The sequence below is a fragment of the Chiloscyllium punctatum genome, chromosome 1 (genome assembly GCF_047496795.1).
Source record: "Chiloscyllium punctatum isolate Juve2018m chromosome 1, sChiPun1.3, whole genome shotgun sequence".
NCBI classification, from domain to species: domain Eukaryota; kingdom Metazoa; phylum Chordata; class Chondrichthyes; order Orectolobiformes; family Hemiscylliidae; genus Chiloscyllium; species Chiloscyllium punctatum.
In genome coordinates this window covers 74,663,641-74,684,953 of record NC_092739.1, presented here as the reverse complement: position 1 = coordinate 74,684,953, position 21,313 = coordinate 74,663,641, and the positions used below count along the sequence as shown (strand labels likewise).

General features: G+C 41.1%; 1 protein-coding gene across 1 annotated transcript in view; it reads left to right on the top strand.

Annotated features, from left to right (window-relative positions):
- The first annotated feature begins 11,769 nt into the window (after positions 1-11,769).
- Positions 11,770-21,313, top strand: part of cnga1b (cyclic nucleotide gated channel subunit alpha 1b) — a 48,835-nt gene continuing 39,291 nt past the window's right edge. Inside the window, exon 1 of the mRNA XM_072568855.1 lies at positions 11,770-12,064. The gene's annotated coding sequence lies outside the window, so the exon portion shown is untranslated. The remainder of the gene's footprint in view (positions 12,065-21,313) is intronic.

The following is a 21,313-nucleotide window of genomic DNA, read 5'->3' as shown; positions in this document are numbered from 1 at the left end:
AAATCTTCGCAGGATTTAAGGTAAGGTCCTATGGAGTGTTGCTGAACAAAGAGACCTTGGAGTGCAGGTTCATTGCTCCTTGAAAGTAGAGTTGCAGGTAGATAGGATAGTGAAAAAGGTGTTTGACATGCTTCCCTTTATTGGTCAGAGTATTGAGTACAAGAGTTGGGAGGTCATGGTGCGGCTGTACAGGACATTGATTGGGTCACTTTTGGGATACTGCATGCAATTCTGGTGTCCTTCCTATCGGAAGGATGCTGTGAAACTTGAAAGTGTTCAGAAAAGATTTACAAGGATTTTGCCAGGGCTGGAGGATTTGAGCTATGGGGAGAAGTTGAATAGGCTTGAGCTGTTTTCCCTGGAGCATTTGAGGCTGAGGGGTGATCTTATTGATGTTTATAAAATCATGAGGGGCTAAGATAAATAGATAAGGTCTTTTTGCTGGGGTGGGGGAGTCCAGAACTAGAGGGCATATGTTTAGGGTGAGAGGGGAAAGATATAAAAGAGACCTAAGGGGCAATGTTTTCACGCAGAGGGTGGTATGTATATGGATGAGCTGCCAAAGGAAGTGGTGGTGGTTGGTACAATTGCAACATTTAAAAGGCATTTGGCTGGATATATGAATAGGAAGGGTTTGGAGGGATTTGGGCCCGGTGCCTGCAGATGGGACTAGATTAGGTTGGAATATCTGGTCGACATGGACGAGTTGGACCGAAGAGTCTGTTTCCGTGCTGTACATTTCTATGACTATGAGTCCTCTACTGTCCCTAGGTTGTCAGTTCTGCTTAGCCTAGATTAGAGTGGTGCTGGAAAAGCACAACCGGTCAGGCAGCATCCGAGGAGCAGGAAAATTGATGTTTCGGGCAAAAGCCCTTCATCAGGAATAGAGGCAGGATGCCTCCAGTGGAGAGATAAATGAGAGGGGGGTGAGGTGGGGAGAAAGTAACATAGGGTACAATAGGTGAATGGGGTGGGGATGGAGGTGGTAGGTCAGAGACGAGGGTGGGGGAAGCACATCCACCAATATCATTTATTGTATCCGTTGCTCCCGATGCAGTCTCCTGTACACTGGGGAGGCTGGACGCCTCCTAGCAAGTGCTTTAGGGAACATCTCTGGGACACCCGCACCAATCAACCCCACTGCCCTATGGCCCAACATTTCAACTCCCCCCTCCCACTCAGCTGAGTACATCCAGGTTCTGGGCCTCCTCCACTGCCGTTCCCTCACCACCCGACACCTGGAGGAAGAACGCCTCATCTTCTGGGTCGGAACATTTCACCCCCATGGCATCAATGTAGATTTCACCAGTTTCCTCCATTTCCCCTTCCCCCCACCTCACCCCAGCTCCAGCCTTCCAGCTCACTCCGCCCTCATGACCTGTCCTACCTGCCTACCTTCCTTTCCATCTATCCACTCCAATCTCCTCTCTGACCTACCACCTCCATCCCCACCCCATTCACCCATTATACTCTATGCTACTTTCTCCCCACCCCCACGCCCCTCTCATTTATCTCTCCACTGCAGGCAGCCTGCCTCTATTCCTGATGGAGGGCTTTTGCCTGAAAAGTCGATTTTCCTACTCCTCGGATGCTGCCTGACCAGCTGTGCTTTTCCAGCACCACTCTAATCTAGACTCTGGTTTCCAGCATCTGCAGTCCTTGTTTTTACCTAGTTCTGCTTAGCCGACATCCTATACTGAATGAGCAATGATTTCCTCCAATTAAATATTACGAAAATTAACGACGGTGTCATTGGTCCCTATCACAAATACCTCTCCCTGTCCCTCTCCCTGGCAATTGACCAGACTGTTTGCAACCATGATGTCATATTTTGTCCCAAAATGAGCTTACAACTGCATGTCAATGCCATCAATAAATCCATTTATTTGAATTCCTGTAGTATCATCTCATTCCAAATTTTTAAGTTGACACCCAAAGACAAATCCAAAAGATAAAGCATAAGTGGAAGGATGATAAAGCCTGAGAGATCCAACAGCATGGAGAAAGTGAGGACTGTAAATGCTGGAGATCAGAGCTGAAAATGTGTTGCTGGAAAAGCGCAGCAGGTCAGGCAGCATCCAAGGAGCAGGAGAATCGACGTTTCGGGCATAAGCCCTTCTTCAGGAATCGGAACAGCATGCTGACTGTTATGACATACAAAGCATCAATTCCAGAACCCTTTGCAGGAAGGTGTCTCTTTTGTTAAGGATGATAATGCCATCTTTCAATGGTATGCAGAATATTTCAAACCATTCCTCAATCATGAGTTCATAGTGGCAGCTGATACTTTCCCACCTCTCCACCCAGAACCTGTGGCAGAATCCATAAGTGTACCACCATCAGTGGGAAGCTGCAAGAAGCAATCAAGTTGATTAAAAGCAACAATACCTGTTGCCCTGATGGTATCTCAGCTGAGCTCTTCAATGCTGATGTGGTTTTGCTCATTCCAATGCTGCATGGACTGTTCATATGGACTTGGGATGAAAATAAGTCATCCCTCTCCTCCATGACTTCAGGATTTTGACAATCATAACTATCTTCAAGAAACTATTGAGTTATTTCCCTGTTGTCCATAGAAAGGAAAATCCACACACAGTCTCCGGAACCATCTAATTCACGTAGCTGAAGACATTCTCCCAGAGACACAGTGTGACTTTAAAACTTCCAATGGAAGGTCTGATATGGTCTTTGCTGCAAAACAAATCCAAAAGAAACAGTGAAACCACAATATTGTGTCAACCAGACCAAAGCATTTGATTCAGTAAATGGTGAGAGAATTGGATATTCAAGAGACCTCATCACAATCATGCAACTGCTTCGTAGTGATGTAGTTACAACGGACTTGAATGCGATTTCTGAAACAGTCCCTTCAAATTCCAGATGAAAAGTCAAGCAAGACTTGACTTAACAATAGCCCTATTCTACTTGCAAGCTACCTAACTGTCTTTTAGTTCAACAGCAACCAACAGCCCTCTGGTGTGAGTACTAAAACTCTTTAACCTCAGTCATCTATGTGCCAAAACTGAACTGAACACTATAGACACATACGATCTATAGACTGTGGATGACTGCAGTGTTGCTAATTACTCTATACTAGATCTTACAAGCATGGTCTGCTATTGACACCTAGGTCAATGTGATCTCAACAGTCCAGAGTAATGCCCAGCAGTGCTATGAGAATGCTAATGACCTTCTTGGCTCTGCCAGGGTAATTGAAACCAATTTCTCTCTGCTACATCAAATTCACTCAATCCCTGATACTGCACCCGTCTCCCACCAAAGCTCATGGTTTACCACTCTCCTGTTTGCAACATTCTCCCTGACTCACACACTCAATCCCCCACCTCACTAACCCTGCATGGTCTCTGCATCTCTTACTCATTGACATGGAACATGCACCTGAATCGGCCCCAGACACTTGCATCTTACTGAATCCCTTATTCCAGAAGTAATCAGCTGTGATAGGGCAGAAAGAGCCAAGATACATGGCAACGTTTGGCTCCTCACCCTCTACAAGGAGAAGATCCTGAACCTGACTGTCTGGAGTGGCCAAACGACTGTGCCATATCCCTGGACTGATATGAAATGCTTTTCTTATCTTTGATTGGAGCACATGCAGTGTGTTTCCCATGTCTGCTGTGTGGTGCAGGTATGAGATTGACAAAGCATTGTGCCATACACATCATATTCACTCCCTTCAATGATCACTGTTGACAAGTTCAAACAAACATATAGAGCATGCTGGAGAAGTCCAGCCAGTCCAGCAGCATCTGTGGAGAGAGAAAAATAGTTAGCATTTCAAGTCTGGTATGAACAAGTTGCCCTGGCTTGGATCTGCGCTAAAAGACAAGTTAAAATAGAAGTACTGTGAGCCTATTAACTCTGGCTGAGGGGGCAAAACACAAAAAGATAACGCAAGAAGGGAAGGCAAAGCAAGGATGATATGAGCATCAAAGTAGATGTAAATTGAGTGAATGAGAAGAGAGCGAGTGAGGATCCCTGAGATATGCCCTCGTCCAATCCATTAGATGGGGACCTATCCCTGAGTGCAAAGTAACATTGCAGCAGCACTGCACTGAGAAGTGTTGGTTCCAGAAAAGCCTTTCATATCAGTCCAGGGATATGGCACAGTCGTTTGGCCACTCCAGACAGTCAGGTTCAGGATCTTCTCCTTGTAGAGGGTGAGGAGCCAAACGTTGCCATGTATCTTGGCTCTTTCTGCCCTATTGCAGTTGATTACTTCTGGAAGTGTTAAAGTGCAGCATCGATGTTGTACTGTTTGCAGTACACCAGATGTGGTCTCACCAATGCCTTATATAATTGCAACAATACTGCTCTGCTTTTATACCCCATACTTTCAACAATAAATGTCAACATTTTATTTGGCGCCCTTACTACCTGCAAACCAGCTTTTTGCAACTTATCCATGAGGACATCCAGATCCCTCTGCACTGAAGCATTATGAAATCTCCCCCATTTAGATGGTAAGTTGTCTTTTTACTCTTCTAAATGGATAAATTTGCACATATCCATGTTAAACTCCATCCACCAAATTTTGGCCCATTCACATAACTAATCCTATCTATTGTAAATTTCTTATTTCTTCATTGCAACTCCCACCTATTTTAGTGTTGACTATATTATATTCTGTTTTTCCGCTAAAGTCATTAATATAGATTGTAAATAGTGTGTCCGATGAAAACATAGAGTGTTCATCAGTTGTGATACTGTTGCTCCCATTGTCCAACTCATTCTTTTCTGAAGCATTGTTTCATGTGGATGGATCAGTGAGCTATAGGTCTTACAATTTACATTGTACAGTAGGCCACCTATAAATAGTGTGAGGTTGATATATTTCCATAATCTCTGGATATCTGGGCTTATTCCTCATGATATGTTGGAAGTTCCAAGACGAATTATTGTATAAGCAGTCCGCAATGGGATATTAGATGCCTATTGTGTGCTGAGTTTGGGTGTGGGGCAAGACATTAAGTGCAGTGACACAGAGAAAATAATTTAGGTTTACCAGAATCCATGGTGCCTACACACCAAGAGATGAGAATCATAAATTTCTTTTGCTTTTGACTTTGGTCTCCCTTTCTGTGTTTCTTCAGCTACAGCACTGTCCAGGTGTCTCCACCTGTGTTATAAGGTAGCCACTTTAATTTGTAGCAAAGTCAAAGGTTTTATAATCCTCATAGGCAATGTACATGCCTCCAACTACTTCTGCACCAACACTACATTAAAGGTGTCTTAGACCTCTTCACATTTAAAAAAAAGTTTTTTTGCAGAATGTGGGTGTTGCAAACTGGCCAGCATTTGTTGCCTATCTATATTTGCCCTTCAGAAGGTGGTGGTGAACTGCCTAATTGCCTGATGAAGGGCTTTTGCCTGAAACATCGATTTTCCTGCTCCTCAGATGCAGTCTGACCTGCTGTGCTTTTCCAGCACCACTCTAGTCTTGACTTTAATCTCTAGCATCTGCAGTACCAACGTCTGCCTTCTTGAACAGTTCCAGTCCACCTGCTGTGGATTGACTCACAGTGCCATTAGGGAGGGATTTCTAGGATTTTGATCCAGCGACAATGAATGTTCAGTGATATATTTTCAAGTCAGGATGGTGAGTGGCTCGGAGGGGAATTTGAAGGTGGTGGTATTACCATGTATCTGTTGCCCTTGTCCTTTGAGATGGATGTGGTCATGGTTTAGAAGGTACTGTCCGTGGTTCTTTGGTGAGTTTCTGCAGTGCAGCTTGTGGATAGGACACATGCTGCTAATAAGTGTCGGTGGTGGAGGAAGTGGGTGCTTGTGAATGTCGTACCAATCAAATGTGCTGCTTTGTCCTGGATGGTGTCAAGCTTCTTGAATGTTGTTAAAACTGCACCCATCCAGGTAAGTGGGGAGTGTAACATCACATTCCTGACTTGTGCCTTGTAAATGGTGACAAGCTTTGGGGAGTCAGGAGATGAGTTACTCACCACAGTATTCCTAGCCTCTGACCTGCTGTTATATCCACTATGTTTATGTGGCAAGTCCAGTTGAGGTTTTGGTTAATGGTAACTCCCATGATGATGAGAGATTCAGTGATGGTAACACCATTGAATGTCAAGTGGTGGTGGTTAAATAGTCTCTTATTGGTGATGGTCATAGCCTGGCATTTGTGTGGCATGAATGTTACTTACCACTTGTCAGCCCAAGCCTGGATATTGTCCAAATCTTGTGCATTTGTACATGGACTGCATGTTGATCTGAGGAGTTGTGAATAGTGCTGAACATGGAGAAAAGTGAGGACTGCAGATGCTGGAGAAATGTGGTGCTGGAAAAACACAGCAGGCCAGGCAGCATCTGAGAAGCAGGAGAATCGCCGTTTCGGGCATAAGCCCTTCTTCAGGAATGAGGCTGGTATGCCAAGCGGGCTGAGATAAAGGGTAGGGGGGAGGGGCGCTGGTAATGCGATAGGTGGAAGGAGGTGAGGGTGATAGGCCGGAGAGGGGGTGGGGGCGGAGAGCTCGGGAAGAAGATTGCAGGTCAAGAGGGTGGTGCTGAATCCGGGGGTTGGGACTGAGATAAGGTGGGGGGAGGGGAAATGAGGAAGCTGGAGAAATCTACATTCATCTCGTGTGGTTGGAGGGATTCCTAGGTGGAAGATGAGGCGCTCTTCCTCCAGGAGTCGTGTGGTCAGGGTCTGGCAATGGAGGAGGCCAAGGACCTGCATGTCCTTGGCGGAGTGGGAGGGGGGGTTAAAGTGTTCAGCCATGGGGCGGTTGGGTTGGTTGGTGCAGGTGTCCCAGAGGTGTTCCCTGAAACATTCCGCAAGTAGGCGGCCTGTCTCCCCAATGTAGAGGAGACCACATCGGGTGCAACGGATACAGTAAATGATGTGTGTGGAGGTGCAGTGAATTTGCGATGGATATGGAAAGATCAATTGGGGCCTTGGAGGGAGGTGTGGGTGCAAGTTTTGCACTTCTTGCGGTTGCTGAACATCCCCACTTCTGATGTTATGATCATGTTATGGACCAGGCCAAACCCCTTCAAAACATTTCAAGAAAGTAGCCCGGACCCTAACTTTGCTAGTTGTTTCGAGCAGGAGAAAGTGAATATTGCAGGAGTGATGCAGCTGGCACAACCACTTAGTTTTAGATAAAACAGAACCTATTTGCAAGATTACCAAATTAAACACTAACAAAAGAGAACAGAACATAGAATAACAAACTATCTGAAAACCCAACAGATTATCCCAACATAATGATGCTGTTCCAAATTCCTGCAACTGTTCCCATAAACACCTCTTGGCAAAAAAGGCAACATCAAACACAGCGTCTTACAGGAGAGAGAGATGGCAGAGGGATTCAGAATGGAACACCTTTTTCCATGTAGCTGTTTCTTGGACCAGCAGCCTCAAAACTGACTGACTGTTTTCCCTGAACAGCCAGACTGCTAGAACCCAAACCAACCCAACCTAAACTACAGAAAAGCTGAGCTGGGAGAAATAGGCACTCCCCTTTCATTGAACAAGTGTTTTTAAAAAACTTTTTAAAGTAGATCAAGCCAGACATTTCGGAACCTGTGTCTAAAAACAGTTTTGAAAAAAAACCAAGGACACCACAACCTTGTTAAAGAAGCAGCATCATCACAATGAAGGGAAAGCCATTAATGAAGCAGCTGAAGATGGTTTGGCCTAGGACACTACCCTGAGGAATTCCTGCAGAAATGTCCTGCAACTGAGATGACTGACCTCCAACAACCACTACATCATCCCATGTGCCAGGCATGACTCCAACCAGGTACGCATCCTGGTACCATTTATTGCAGTTTTGCTAGGGGTCCTTGATGTATCAAGGGCTATCTCTCTCACCCAGCCTCTGGAATTCAGCTCTTTTGTCCATGTTTAAAGCAAGACTGTAATGAGGTCAGGAGCTGAGTGGCCCTGGCGGAACTCAAACTGGGTGTCACTGAGCACTATTGATAGCACTGTTGATGACACCTTCTGTCACTTTTCTGATGATTGAGAGTAGACTGATGGGGCAGTTATTGCTGGGTTGGATTTATCCGGCTTTTATGTACAGGGCATGCCTTAGCAAATTTCCTCATTGCCAGTGTTGTAGCTGTATTGGAACAGCTTAGATAGGAGGTCAGCAAGTTCTGGAGCACAAGTCTTCAGCATTATTGACGGAATGTTATCAGGGCCCATAGCCTTTTCAGTATCCCGTGCCTCCAACTGTTTCTTAATATCACATGGATTGAATTGAATTGGCTGAAGACAGGTATCTGCAATGCTGGGGACTAACTGGAGGAAGCAAGGTGGATCATCCACTCGGCACTTCTGGCTGAAGATTCATGTGCATGCTTCAGCCTTATCTTTTGCACTGATGCGCTGGGCTCTTCCATCATTGAGGATGGGGCTATTTGTGGAACTGCCTCCTCCAGCAAGCTGTATAATTGTCCACCATCATTCATGACTGGTTGTGGCAGGACTGCAGAACTTGGATCTGATTGTGGGATCGCTTAGCTCTGTCTATCACTTGCTGCTAATGCTGTTTGGCATGCAAGGAGAGTCCTGTTCACCAGGTTAACACCTTATTTTCAGATATGCCTGGTGCTGCTCCTGGCATGCCCTCACTCTTCACTGAACCAGGATTGATCCCCTGGCTTGAGGTAATGGTTAAGTAGAGAATATGCCAGGCCATGAGATTGCAGATTGTGCTGGAGTACAATTCTACTGTTGATGGCCCACAGCGCCTCATGGATTCATAGTTTCAAATGGCTAGATCTATTTGAACTCTGTCCCATATAGCACGGTGATAGTGCCACACAGTACAATGGAGGTTATTCTCATTGTGAAAGTAGGACTTTGTCTCCAGAAGGGCTATACAGTAGTCACTCTTACCGATTCTGTCAGGGACAGCCAATAATATGCACCCAATAATGTAGGGAATGGATATCAGAATGAATTTATAATATTAAATTTCCACCATTGCCTTATCTGCCCTTATTTCTTATGCTTCAACTGACTGCACGCAATCTATTTTTAAAATTATACACTGATTAGGCTTACAGATGAGTTGGTTCTAATAGGATTTGGGAGAATTACACAAAGCTGACCAAGCAGCATTTGATTTGAGATTAAACCTAGCCTAGTAAAAGAACAATCCCAATGCAACATTAGCGATTGCTCAAGGTTACCCAATTGAAGGAATGTGTAACAGAACTTAACACGTGAAGGTGTAAACAAAAAGATGTCAGAATAGATACAAGGCCGATTCATTATTACTGTTAACAGATGTCTGAAATATTAGTGAAAAGACTTTTTCCATAATGATGTGTAACTGTGGGCCTAGTTGCATCAGCGGGTTATTCTTCTGGGGAAATTCTAAATGTAAAGTGACTCATAGCAAAATTAATTTCATTTGTAAATGTACTTGATTTCAAAGGATAAACATGAACAGTGACAGTTACAGCATAATACTTGGTGTATCTTGTGACCCCTTTCTCATGTATTCAATGCCAATGAACATATTTGTATGAGCCATGGGCTAATAACATTAATCAGGTACATATGACATCATGATTCAACAGTCAGGAAAATTATGCAAAAATAGTACTTTCAAGAATGTTGGGGTCTATCATGCAATTTCCTGAACATAGGGTATACTGGTAGATCTGGTAGTCCCAGCAAACAAGAAAATGTGAGATAAAATACAGTTCAAATAAATAGAGAAGCAAAATATAATTAATCTAATAATTGCCTCTCTTGCTCTCACTCTCACTTTCACTCTCACTCTTACTCTTCTCTCTCTGTCCCTCTCTCTCCACCTATCCTTGTTGACATATCTTATTGTGGGGTTGGCAATCTGTGTTTTGCCAATCAACTATCTAAACCCTTTTCGGCCTCAGACAGCTACTCATGATGTGAGGATGAACATTGCCCCCATGCCCACCTTTACCTGAGGGTTAGCTTAACATGCTGTTGAACAAGAAAACTTGTAATTTTCCTGAAAAAAAGCAACTATAGGATAGTGTAGTGCCCAATACATTTTTGGTGTCAGTTATAAGCTCAGTGATTCTTTTCCTTTGTTTTCACATACTTGAGATCTGTTTATATTTGTAGAAAACTCGTTACTGCTGTAATACTTTACACAGTAAATACTAAATATGAAATACTAAAAGAATTCAAACTTTTAAAGGATGGCCCCAATTTCCAACACCACCACCACTTATAAGTTGTACCTCCAAGTCACACCATACTGACTTAGAACTATATCATCATCCCTTTACTATGGCTAGGGAAAATTCCTGGAATTTTGTCCCAAACAATCCTAAACCACATGGACAGCAGCAGTTCATGAGGCAGCTCACCATCATCCTCTCAGGGGCAATTGGGAATGGGCAGTAACTGTGGACCTAGCCAGAAACAAGCACGAGCCATCAATGAATAAAGTAAAATTGCTTTTTTAAAAATTTGTCTGTTGCCTTCAAATAATTCTGTAATTACACCTCCAGATCTCTGTCTGGCTCTGCATGCCCTTTAATATTTTACCGTTTGGTTTACATTCTTTCTTTCAAAATTCATCATGACACCATTCTGTGCATTAAAGTTCTCCCAAGTATTTTCCTACTTCACTCATTTGTCCATGTTCTCTTCATGCCTGTTATTACCTTCTGTTCAGTTCCATTCAGTACCACAGATGACAGGCTTAATATTTATCAGAAAAACATTTAATTTGAGTACAATTTTCTAGTTTTCTCCTGAATTCTGGCTTTATTTCACACATTTTTATCTCACAAAGATGCTGAATAGAAATGTTATAATATCTGGAAGCATATAATATAATTTATTTAACTTCAAACATTTTGATGAATTTTGTTATGGAAATGCTTGAAGTAGATTCATCAGAACCAGTTTTGTGTGGTTATGAACACTTGACAAAGGTTAACTTGTTATGATTTGGAGGTATCAGTGTTGGACTGGGGTGTACAAAGTTAAAAATCACACAATACTAGGTTATAGTCCAACAGTTTATTTGGAAGCACAATTCTGTAAAAACTTGATGTTTGTGTTGATGTGTGCAAACTTCTTGGAGGTCGTCTTCCAAATAAACCTGTTGGACTATAACCTGGTGTTGTGTGATTTTTAAAAAAAACTTTTAACTTGTTAATCACAGTGAATAAATCAGAATACTTAAAACAGCCCCAACATCCTGATTTGGTTTGAAAGTTACCTTTGCCATTATTAGCAAAGATTTTTAAAATGCTGCTGTGCTGTGCAATATGAATCCCAAAAACAGCATTACCAGAACTAAGTACAATATTTTGTTGTTAAAAATCCAAAGAACTGCAGATGGTGGAAATCTGAAACAAAAACAGAAATTGATGGAAAAGCCCCAGAGACCCAGAAACGTTAATTATGTTTCTCTTTCTACAGATACTGCCAGACCTGCTGAGTTTTTTCAGCAATTTCTGTTTTTGTATGAATAATTGTTTATAAATAATCTTCCTAGACATACATTTACTGTCATTTTCTTGCATTACAACTGTGACCAGCTTGCAGTTAAATCTTTTAATATTATTGGAAAAAGTTTCAAATGCAGCTGCATTTGATTTTGGTTCGTCCATCTATATTTTTATTTTCATTGGGACTGACATCATCTCATTTCATCCACATACTGGGAAGTTAAAATCAAAATTGATGTTGTGGTTGATTATGCTAATATAGGAATAGGAGATTAAGTCATAATGCACAGTATTACAGTTAGTAGGCTGGCTCTGATAATCACCTGAGATGGTTCCAATTCTTTCAAGGTGGACAGTGAAGGAGATGTCGGAGTTATGGGTCTGCAGATTTGCTGATCTTTCATCGTAACTGCAGATATTTGCTTAACTTTTCTGTTATCTTTCACATAATGTGTGAATTTTCAATCTCAACTGGGCTGAGGATTCTTGCTGCCATTGAATGAAGGAGGAGGCTTCCACATCGATTAATAACCTAGTGTTTTACGTGGATCCAAATTAAATGTAGATTATTTGTGGGAATCCAGGACTTGTTCAAGTGGTCCATTCCACTGTGGTAAGTTTCATTTAATTCTGTATCAAATGGGTGTATTGTGGATATTGTTTTCTTTGTGGGTTTTTAAAAAATATCGATTCATTGAATTTGATGGTTTGGACATATTCTGCACAATGGCTCACTTATTCAGCATTGTGAAACTTAATTGATCAATGCCCGAACTCATTTCCATTTCATGTTGGGGAGATGTATGATTAACTTGTAATTGTTTTCCTCAGTCATTGATTTTCAATGTTAAATTACTGATTAATTATTCTATGTAATCTTCAAGAGTCTCTCAGAGCAATGTATTGGGTTAAGTGATATCCAAACATGTGCCATTGAGAGAATGAAAGTATAGTACTTATATTAATTATATACTGTGTATAATTAAATCATGCAGTTCTCTTTTCTTTCAATAGAAAGCAATTTTATGTCATTAAAACTGAACTGAAAATGAAATGGAGGATATTCTAATACACATTTTTCAAAGATTATTTTATGTTTACTGTAATTACTCTTTAAGCACCTCATTACTTCACTTATTTATTATCAGATAGATCTGGATTTTTTGAATGGATGGAACAGGAAGTGCAAATTTGTTTCACAGAGGATGCTAAACCAATTTAATGTATCTGGAAGTTTAGATGTTAGGTAAATGTGGAGCATACTTCTTGCACAACGGTATGCTATTGCCATCTTCATACTTAGTTCCATTCTTTGATAACTTTGGGCCAGTTTTTATTTTTTTGCTCTGATAATATTAGAGCCTGCTGCTTTATGCTCCAGCATTAATTAGTTAATAAACACAATATTGAAAATCCAATTCTCCTATTAATTCTAGAATAAGGACAACTATATTTATGTTGCTTTATGTGCACTCTGCATTGGAAATTATCCAGATTTCCCCCGTAAAACAAAGAGGAACATAATTTTCTCAAAGGGGAGGAAAAGTCTTAAGTGGAGAGTGGAGAAACTACATTTTCAGTTTAATTATTTAGGTGCAAATAAAGCCCAAAATGGCAACAAAAAAAGTGCACCTGGTCAAAAGGGAGTAAAAGTCCTTTTGTGTCCATCATTTTAAGTTGCTTTCACACATTCCCTAGTGGATGTAAAACACTGAGGAGTTTTTGGCAATTTTTAAATTACAACTTTGTTTGTAAATAAGTGACATTGACTTGGATAGGAAATGTAAGGTGGTGGAGCATTCTGGACAGACTAGACAAGTTAGGTGTTTTGGAGCAGAATAGATTTTATTCTGGATCTATTCTTCACTACACCTGACTAGAATATTTGTTGTTAACAATGAATGCTAAATAGGGAAAACATTCAATTTCTGAAAACTGACATTTTTCACTTTGAAGATCATAAATGCCACACAAAAAAAATAAAAAGGCAAAGAAATTGGACTGATAATGATGCCGAGAATGGTAATTAAAATACTGTTGTGTTAATGTATTATTCTAGGTTTGAATTTTTATGAGTATCTGGCAATACCTAGCATTTAAGCGTCAAATATGAAAGTAATTCAAGATCAGCAACTAAGAAAATTTGAATTAGTTAGGCTAACTTAACCAGTTATGTCAATGCATGAACTTCTAAATGATTTGTGTAACACAGTGCTTGGACTAACACTGGAAATCTGTGGTTTTATTATTTCATTATTTATGTTTATTCGCTGCCTTTCTAATAGAAGTGGAATTTAGCTATAAATCTGTTTTCCTTTCCATCTGGATACAACTGATTACAAGAAATACCAGAAATTTAATAGGATTAATGAACTCTTATGACTTTGTAGTGTTACTGAATGTTCAACAATATACCCACCATTGTTAATTAATTTGCAATGCTTCTAAACCTGGGCTAGAAAAGGAATGATGTGACTGGTAAACCGATCATTACTTTATGCAATGTATGATTTTAGCAGTTAACACAGACCAGTAAATCCAAGTTCTTATTGTCACATTGCATTAGTTGTAATGGATGGTAATAAGGGTCCACTTAGCAAAGTAGATCGCCATTGAAATGACCTGGTTCTCAGTGTGAAGATTAGGAGGATGATAACGAGTATTGTGTGTATCTGTGGTGTTGCTTATCATGTAATTCTCACCTGTATGAAGAGGTTAAATGTACAAATTTACAAACTAAGAGCTAACAAATGTATGTTTCAAAAATCAATGATGCTTGGTTAAATGGTTAACTAAGGTTAAAACAGGAGAGCAGAAAGCTCATTGCTGCTGTTGCACAATCTAACTTGTGGGGCAGGAGGGGCACTCAGAGAGCGATGGCAATGAAAAATTGTGTTCCAGTGAACTTTAAAAGAACTTAAAAGAGAGACAATCAATAAGAAATATAAAAAGAAAAAAAAAAGTTCTGAAAACTTGAATTAGATTCAGAAAACCTAATCCATCTGTAGCATTTTCTCAAAGAGGGTCAGGGTCAAAACATAGCAGGCAACAATGAAAAGGCGTAAAGAACTTTTACAAATGTGTGTTTATAATTTAGTACATTTTGTAAAGAAAGCAAATCTGTCTTTAAAATGGACAAAAGGATTCATAAAATGGGTCTCAAAAGCCACATGACTTCTCTTGTGGATTCATCTACAACAAATATTCAGACTGTGTTATCTTCACAGTCAATCATAAAGAGTCATTAAATAATTCAAGAACTCCAGAGCACCCACTCAACCCCCAAAGGCATGAAGACTTAAAGCTTCAGTGTTAAATAGGGGTCAGAAGGGATATTACAAGGAATTCCAACAAGATTGACTTTGCTTTGTGGAACAATGATTCATTTTAAAGTTAACATTTAGCTGTTTAATTTAGCAATTGTTGATTTGTAATAAAAGCCAGAGGAGAACACCATCAGAGTGAGACATCTAGAAACCGCAATAAAGACTGAAAAGATGGAGAACTTCATCAGATCTGGCAGCATCAGTGGAGTGAGAAAGAGTTAATGATTTGAGTCCAAAATGGATTTGAAGAAGAATCTTGGACACAAAACATTAACTTTGTTTATTTCTTCACAGATTTTGGGGAATGTGCTTCATTTTTGTTTTTTCTATTTCCAATAAGACTTCCTCATCGTCATCCCTAATTTCCCCTGAGAAGTTAGTTGTGAGCCATCTTTTTGAATGACTGCAGATTCTACAGTGCAGGGACAGCCCAGTGCTTTAGGGAAGGGTGTTCCAGGTGAACGTTGTGTAATCATCAGTGAATATCCCACTGGGGATGACGACACTCTGAGAAACTCCTGTAGAATTGTCCTGAGATTGAAATAATTAAAATCAACAGCTTGAAAATGAGACAAACTGAAATTTGTTAACGGTTTCTTCAAGAGATACATGCTTCTGGACAATCTATAATCATTCTTACTTTTAAACACTGTATTTTCCAGCAGTCTGATTTATTTTCAGGGTTTTAAAAAATAAATTGTGATGCTTTTACGTTTTACTGATAACATCATCAATTATGGACGCACTTCCTTTCACTTTTAATCTGATGCAAGGTTAATTAATGATATGTACTGAAATAGTCCACAATTGCGCAAATAAAATGCTCTTTGTGTTCTGTGTACTGATTGAGGAAATAATGAGATAGTTTTTCCAATTATCAAACTTGGGTAAGTGCCTATCTTATTAACAGACACTTTTTCAATTGCTATTCAACACATGATTCTGGAGACATAGAAACAATAAGAACATTTAAAAATCTATAATTGAGTTTTAGGATAAATTATTCCTGTTTGTCACAGGAGCAGATTTTTTCAAAAAAATTCTCCAGTGAGGACGTAGGGCAGAACCTTCCCATTCCCTGAATGACATGGGCATTGGTAAGTCAATTTAGAAAACAAGGAAGGCAAAAATGGCCACTCCAGCTTTCTATTTGCTCCTCCCGGCTTCAATCTATAATCCCTGAGGCATGCTGCATAGGCAATGACTGACCATAACCGTGTCCACAGACATCTCCCCCTCACTTATACATTGTGTTGCCCCTCCATGTATGATTGTTATTCCCTTTGCATCCCAGCAAACTGCATCCCAACCTGACATACACTTTGAATGCACCAGCAAATGACAGTTCTGTCATAATGCCCCAGAACATCCTCATTTGGTGGTGTCACAGTGCCTCACTCATCTGGAGGACATTCTATCAAAGACCAAAGTCTGTGGTCCTCCTGCACTTTCCCTGTAATGTGAGGGCACCATTGCCTGAAAACTCTAAATTTTGAGGCTGCTACACATCCACCAGTCCTGGAATGCTGGTTCTGGACTTTCAGATGCAGGTGCTCCTCACCTACTCCTGTGGACATTCATGGTTCAACAAACAGAGGTGACAACAGCTTCCATTGGTGGTGATCTCAACGTGTGAGGAACATCTGAAATAAAGCAGCTCCTCATAATGTGATCAGTGAGCAGTTGCACAAATAACTTATGACCATTATCTTTCACATACTGGAACATGGAGGTCTCCAAAGTGGAGGGAAATGGCATACCTCTTCATGGACCATTTACAGGTGGAAATATTTCAGCTGTATGCCACACAAACCATGTGGCATATATATAGGAGGAGTTTGCAAGTGTGGTAGGAACAATCTCATGACCCAAGCATTGCATGTAAGAAAATAACAGTCAAAGGATCTCAGATTACTCACAAGTAGAATCCACTCCCTCAGCCAAATCAATTACACTAATTGCACCTACTCAAAGTTTGGTAGCAGATATGCTTCATTTCCATTGCGCATTTGTGATTCAAGTTAGGAAGTAGCACTTGATAGAGTAAGTAGCAGGTTCAACCATCGACAAAAGTGACCCCAAAAACTGGTGACAGTCTTTGAACCACACCCCCCACCCCAAAATGCCCCCATAATCTCTTGCAGTGGTTCCCAAACTTTTCAATTACAAGGCACACTTCAATAAGTCAAACAATTCCATGGCACACTACATTTTTCAGCTGAACTGATTGCTCATAAATGTCACTTCAATTTGCATTTCTTATGAATACAATCTTACCAGAGAGGTTTGCAAAATAGTTGCCTACAGCAAGCCCTTGATAGTTTCATTTGGCGTCATGTTCAGCACAACATCGTGGGCCGAATGGACCACTCCTCTGCTGTACTGTTCTATGTTCTATATCGAGTAAATTGCAATTTTCCAGGTTAGTGACTGACCATGGCTAACCCCTGTACTGGAGTAGAATGAGCCCCTTGAATAGTGTCATTTGACTGACTTTAGTCCCTCTTTACACCACAAAGGACTGGTCCCCTTTGACTTTCACACATGGCCATTAGCTTGAAACACATGAAATTTGTTTGCTGCACAATGCTGACACATGCTACAAGTATGACATTAACATAATGCAATGTTGCACAGTGACATTTCCACCCCCTTGACTGTTCAGTGATTCCCATCTTGACAAGTGCTAGCTTTCCCCTAAAAGGCAACATAATACATCGTGATGGGCACCCAGTAGAGGACTAAAGACCCTATACATTGAGAAAGCAATATTTGTGAAAGAGATACATGCATACAAAGAGACCTGGCAATAGGATGCAAGTTGTAAGTAACCTGAGCTTCAAAGTAAAGTTTGGAATGGCTGAAGTGGTCGATGAGTTGATTCAAGAGAAGAGGTGAGGAGGCAATGGGTTTGCTGATGCTGATTTGTGTGCCTGGTGATTCAAGGAGGATGCTGGCCATCGAGCAAGCAGTGATGATGTTTTCTGAAGGCCAGGACAAGTATTCAACATGCGGCAGCTGCCTGGTACCTACTCTGATTTACTTTTGGAATTTCTCATGAAAGGAGTGGAAAATTAGTATGTAACTAAGGCAAGTTGGAACTTTTTGTAGATATTAAGGCACAGAAATTAGATAATGGCTAACCAACAATGATGCCATTTCAAGGTTTGATAGAAAATTGCAAACATTTTTCTCAACATCAGGATTCAGATTTTATCATTCTTCGTGTGTTGATCCACCTTTCTCACATTGTTCATGCCACATCTGACAAGAAAGAATTCTGGTCAATGTCTTCTAATATTTTCTAGTACTGAACTTTCTTATTAATCACACCAATATAAACTGGGAAGTATACAGGCATGTATTAAAAGACTCAATGTTAAGAACTTGTCAGGTACCAAAATTCTTGATTATCATTTCCTGTTACGTTGTGGGCTTTAATGAGTATGAATTCCATAGAACATAGAACAGTACAGCACAGCACAGGCCCTTTGGCCCTTGATGTCGCGCTGACCTTTAATCCTACTCTAAAATCAAACTAACCTACATACCTGTCAATTTACTATCATCCATGTGTCTATTCATGACTCGCTTAAATGTTCCTAATGTATCTGACTCTGCTACCACCACTGGCAATGAATTCCATGTACCCACCACTCTCTGTGTAAAGAACCAACCTCTGACATCTCCCTCAAACCTTCCTTGAATCACCATAAAATGATGCTCTCTTGTGATAACCATTTCTGCCCTGGGAAAAAGTCTCTGAGAATTCACTCTGTCTATGCCTCTCACCATGTTATACACTTCTATCAAGTCACTTTTCACCCTTCTTCACTCCAAAGGAAAAACCCTAGCTCCCTCAACCTTTCTTCATAAGACATGCCCTCCAGACCAGGCAGCATCCTGGTAAATCTCCTCTGCACTCTCTCTGAAGCTTCTACATCCTTCCTATAATGAGGCGATCAGAACTGAACACAATATTCCAAGTGTGGTCTAACCAAGGCTCTATAGAGCTGCAGCATAACCTCACAGCTCTTAAACTGAATCCCCCTTCTAGTGAAAGCCAACACACCATATGCCTTCTTAACAACCCTATTAACTTGTGTGGCAACTTTGAGGGATCTATGGACATAGACCCCAAAATCCTTCTGTTCCTCCACACTGCCAAGAATCCTGCCTTTAACCCTGTAAACTGCATTCAAATTTGATCTTCTAAATGAATCACTTCACACTTTTCCAGGTTGACTCCATCTGCCACTTATGAGCGCAGTCCTGCATCCTGTCAATGTCCCACTGCAACCTACAACAGTTCTCCACACTATTGACAACTCCACAAACCTTTGTGCCATCAGCAAAGTTACAAACCCAGCCGTCCACTTCCTCATCCATGTCATTCATAAATATCACAAAGAGCAGAGATCCAAGAACTGGTCACCGAGCTCCAGGCTGAATACTGACAATCTGCTACCACCCCTGGTCTTCTATGGGCCAGTCAATTCTGGATCCAGACAGCCAAATTTCCCTTTATCCCATGCCTCTTTATTTTCTAAATGAGCCTACTATGGGGAACCTTGCCAAATGCCTTGTTAAATCCATGTACTCCACATGAACTGCTCTACTTTCATCAATGTGTTTTGCCACATCCTCAAAAAATCCAATAAGGTTTGTGAGGCATGACCATAGTTGGCCATGCTGACTATCTCTATTCAAATTATAGTTTTCCAAGTAATCATAAATCCTGTCTCAGAGAATCCTGTCCAATAATTTTCCCACCACAGATGTAAGACTGACTGGTCTTTAGTTCTCAGGATTATTGATATTCCTTTTCATGAACAAGGGAGTAACATTTGCCACCCTCTAATCACCTGGCACTACTCCAGTGGACAGTGAGGATGCAAAGATCATCGCCAAAGGTGCAGCAATCTCTTCTCTTGCTTCCTGTAGAAACCAAGGGTATATCCCATCTGGCCCAGGTGACTAATCTATCCTTATGTTTTTCAAGGTTTTCAGCACATCCTACTTCTTAACATCAATCTGTTTGAGCATATCAGTCTGTTTCATGCTGTCCTCACAAACGACAAGGTCTCTCTCAGTAGTGAATACTGAAGCAAAGTGTTCATTAAGGACCTCCGACTTGAGGCACAAGTTCCCTCCACTATCCCTTATCGGTCCTACTCTCACTCTGGCCATCCTCTTTCTCCTCACATAAGTGTAGAATGCCTTAGGGTTTTCCTTAATCCCTACCCTCTAAAGCTATTTCATCCCTTCTCGCTCTCCTAAGTCTATTCTTCAGTTCCTTCCTGGCTACCTTGTAACCCTCAGGAGCCCTGTCTGATCCTTGTCTCCACAGTCTTAAGTAAGCTTCCTTCTTCCTCTTGACTCGAGGTTCTACATCCCTTGTCCTCCAAGGTTCCTTCTCCCTAGCATCCCTTCCTTACCTCAGTGAGACAAACCTATCCAGCCTTCTCAGCAAGTGTTCCCTAAACAGCCTCCACATTTCTGTTGTGCATTTTCCTGAGAACACCTTTTCCCAATTTAGGCACCCCAGTCCTGCCTAATGGCATCATACTTCCCCCTCCACTAATTAAATACTTTCCCATGCCATCTACTCCTATCCCTTTCCATGACTATAGTAAAGGTCAGGGAGCTGTAATTACTATTACCAAAGCGCTCTCCCACCAAGAGATCTGACACCTGGCCTGGTTTGTAACCAAGCACCAAATCCAGTATGGCCTCCCTTCTAGTCAGCCTACCTATATATTGAGTCATGAATCCTTCCTGGACACACTTGACAAAAACTGCTCCATCCAAACTATTTGAATTAAGGAGATTCCAATCAATATTAGGGAAGTTAAAATCACCCTTGATAACAACCCTGTTACTTCTGCACATCTGCCTCCCAATCTGCTCAGCTGTGTCTCAGTTGCTGTTGGGGACTCTGGAGAAAACTCTCAATAAAGTGACTGCTCCTCTCCTGTTTCTGACTTGCACCCATACTGACTCTGTAGACAAACCATCCCCAACAACTTCCCTTTCTTCCCATTAATTGTCTCAATTGCTTTCATTTGGAGATGAGACTGAGGTGAAAGTAACTGCCTTTTAGCATCATGGCGCCATTTTACTGAGTGCAGTATCAAGGAGCACTCACAAAATTAAGTTCAATAGGAATTGGGGTTAACTCACAATTGGTGGAAGTCATACATTGCACAAAGGAAGATGGTTTTGGTTGTTAGAGGTCAGTCATTGTAGCTCCAGGACATCTCTTCAGGGTAGTGTCCAAGGCCTAATCATCTTCAGCTACTTGATCATTATAAGGTCAGATGTGGTGATGATCACTAATGGTTTCACAATGGTCAACACTATTTGCAACTTCTCAGATCTTAAAATAGTCCAATAGACCCGGACAATTTTTCAAATTGGCTAAATGTCAATTACCAGGCAATTTTCATCTCTAACAAGAGAGAAGATATAACTGTCGCATCTTGATATTCAATGGCATTACCATCACTAAATCCCCCACTTCAACACCCTGGCCA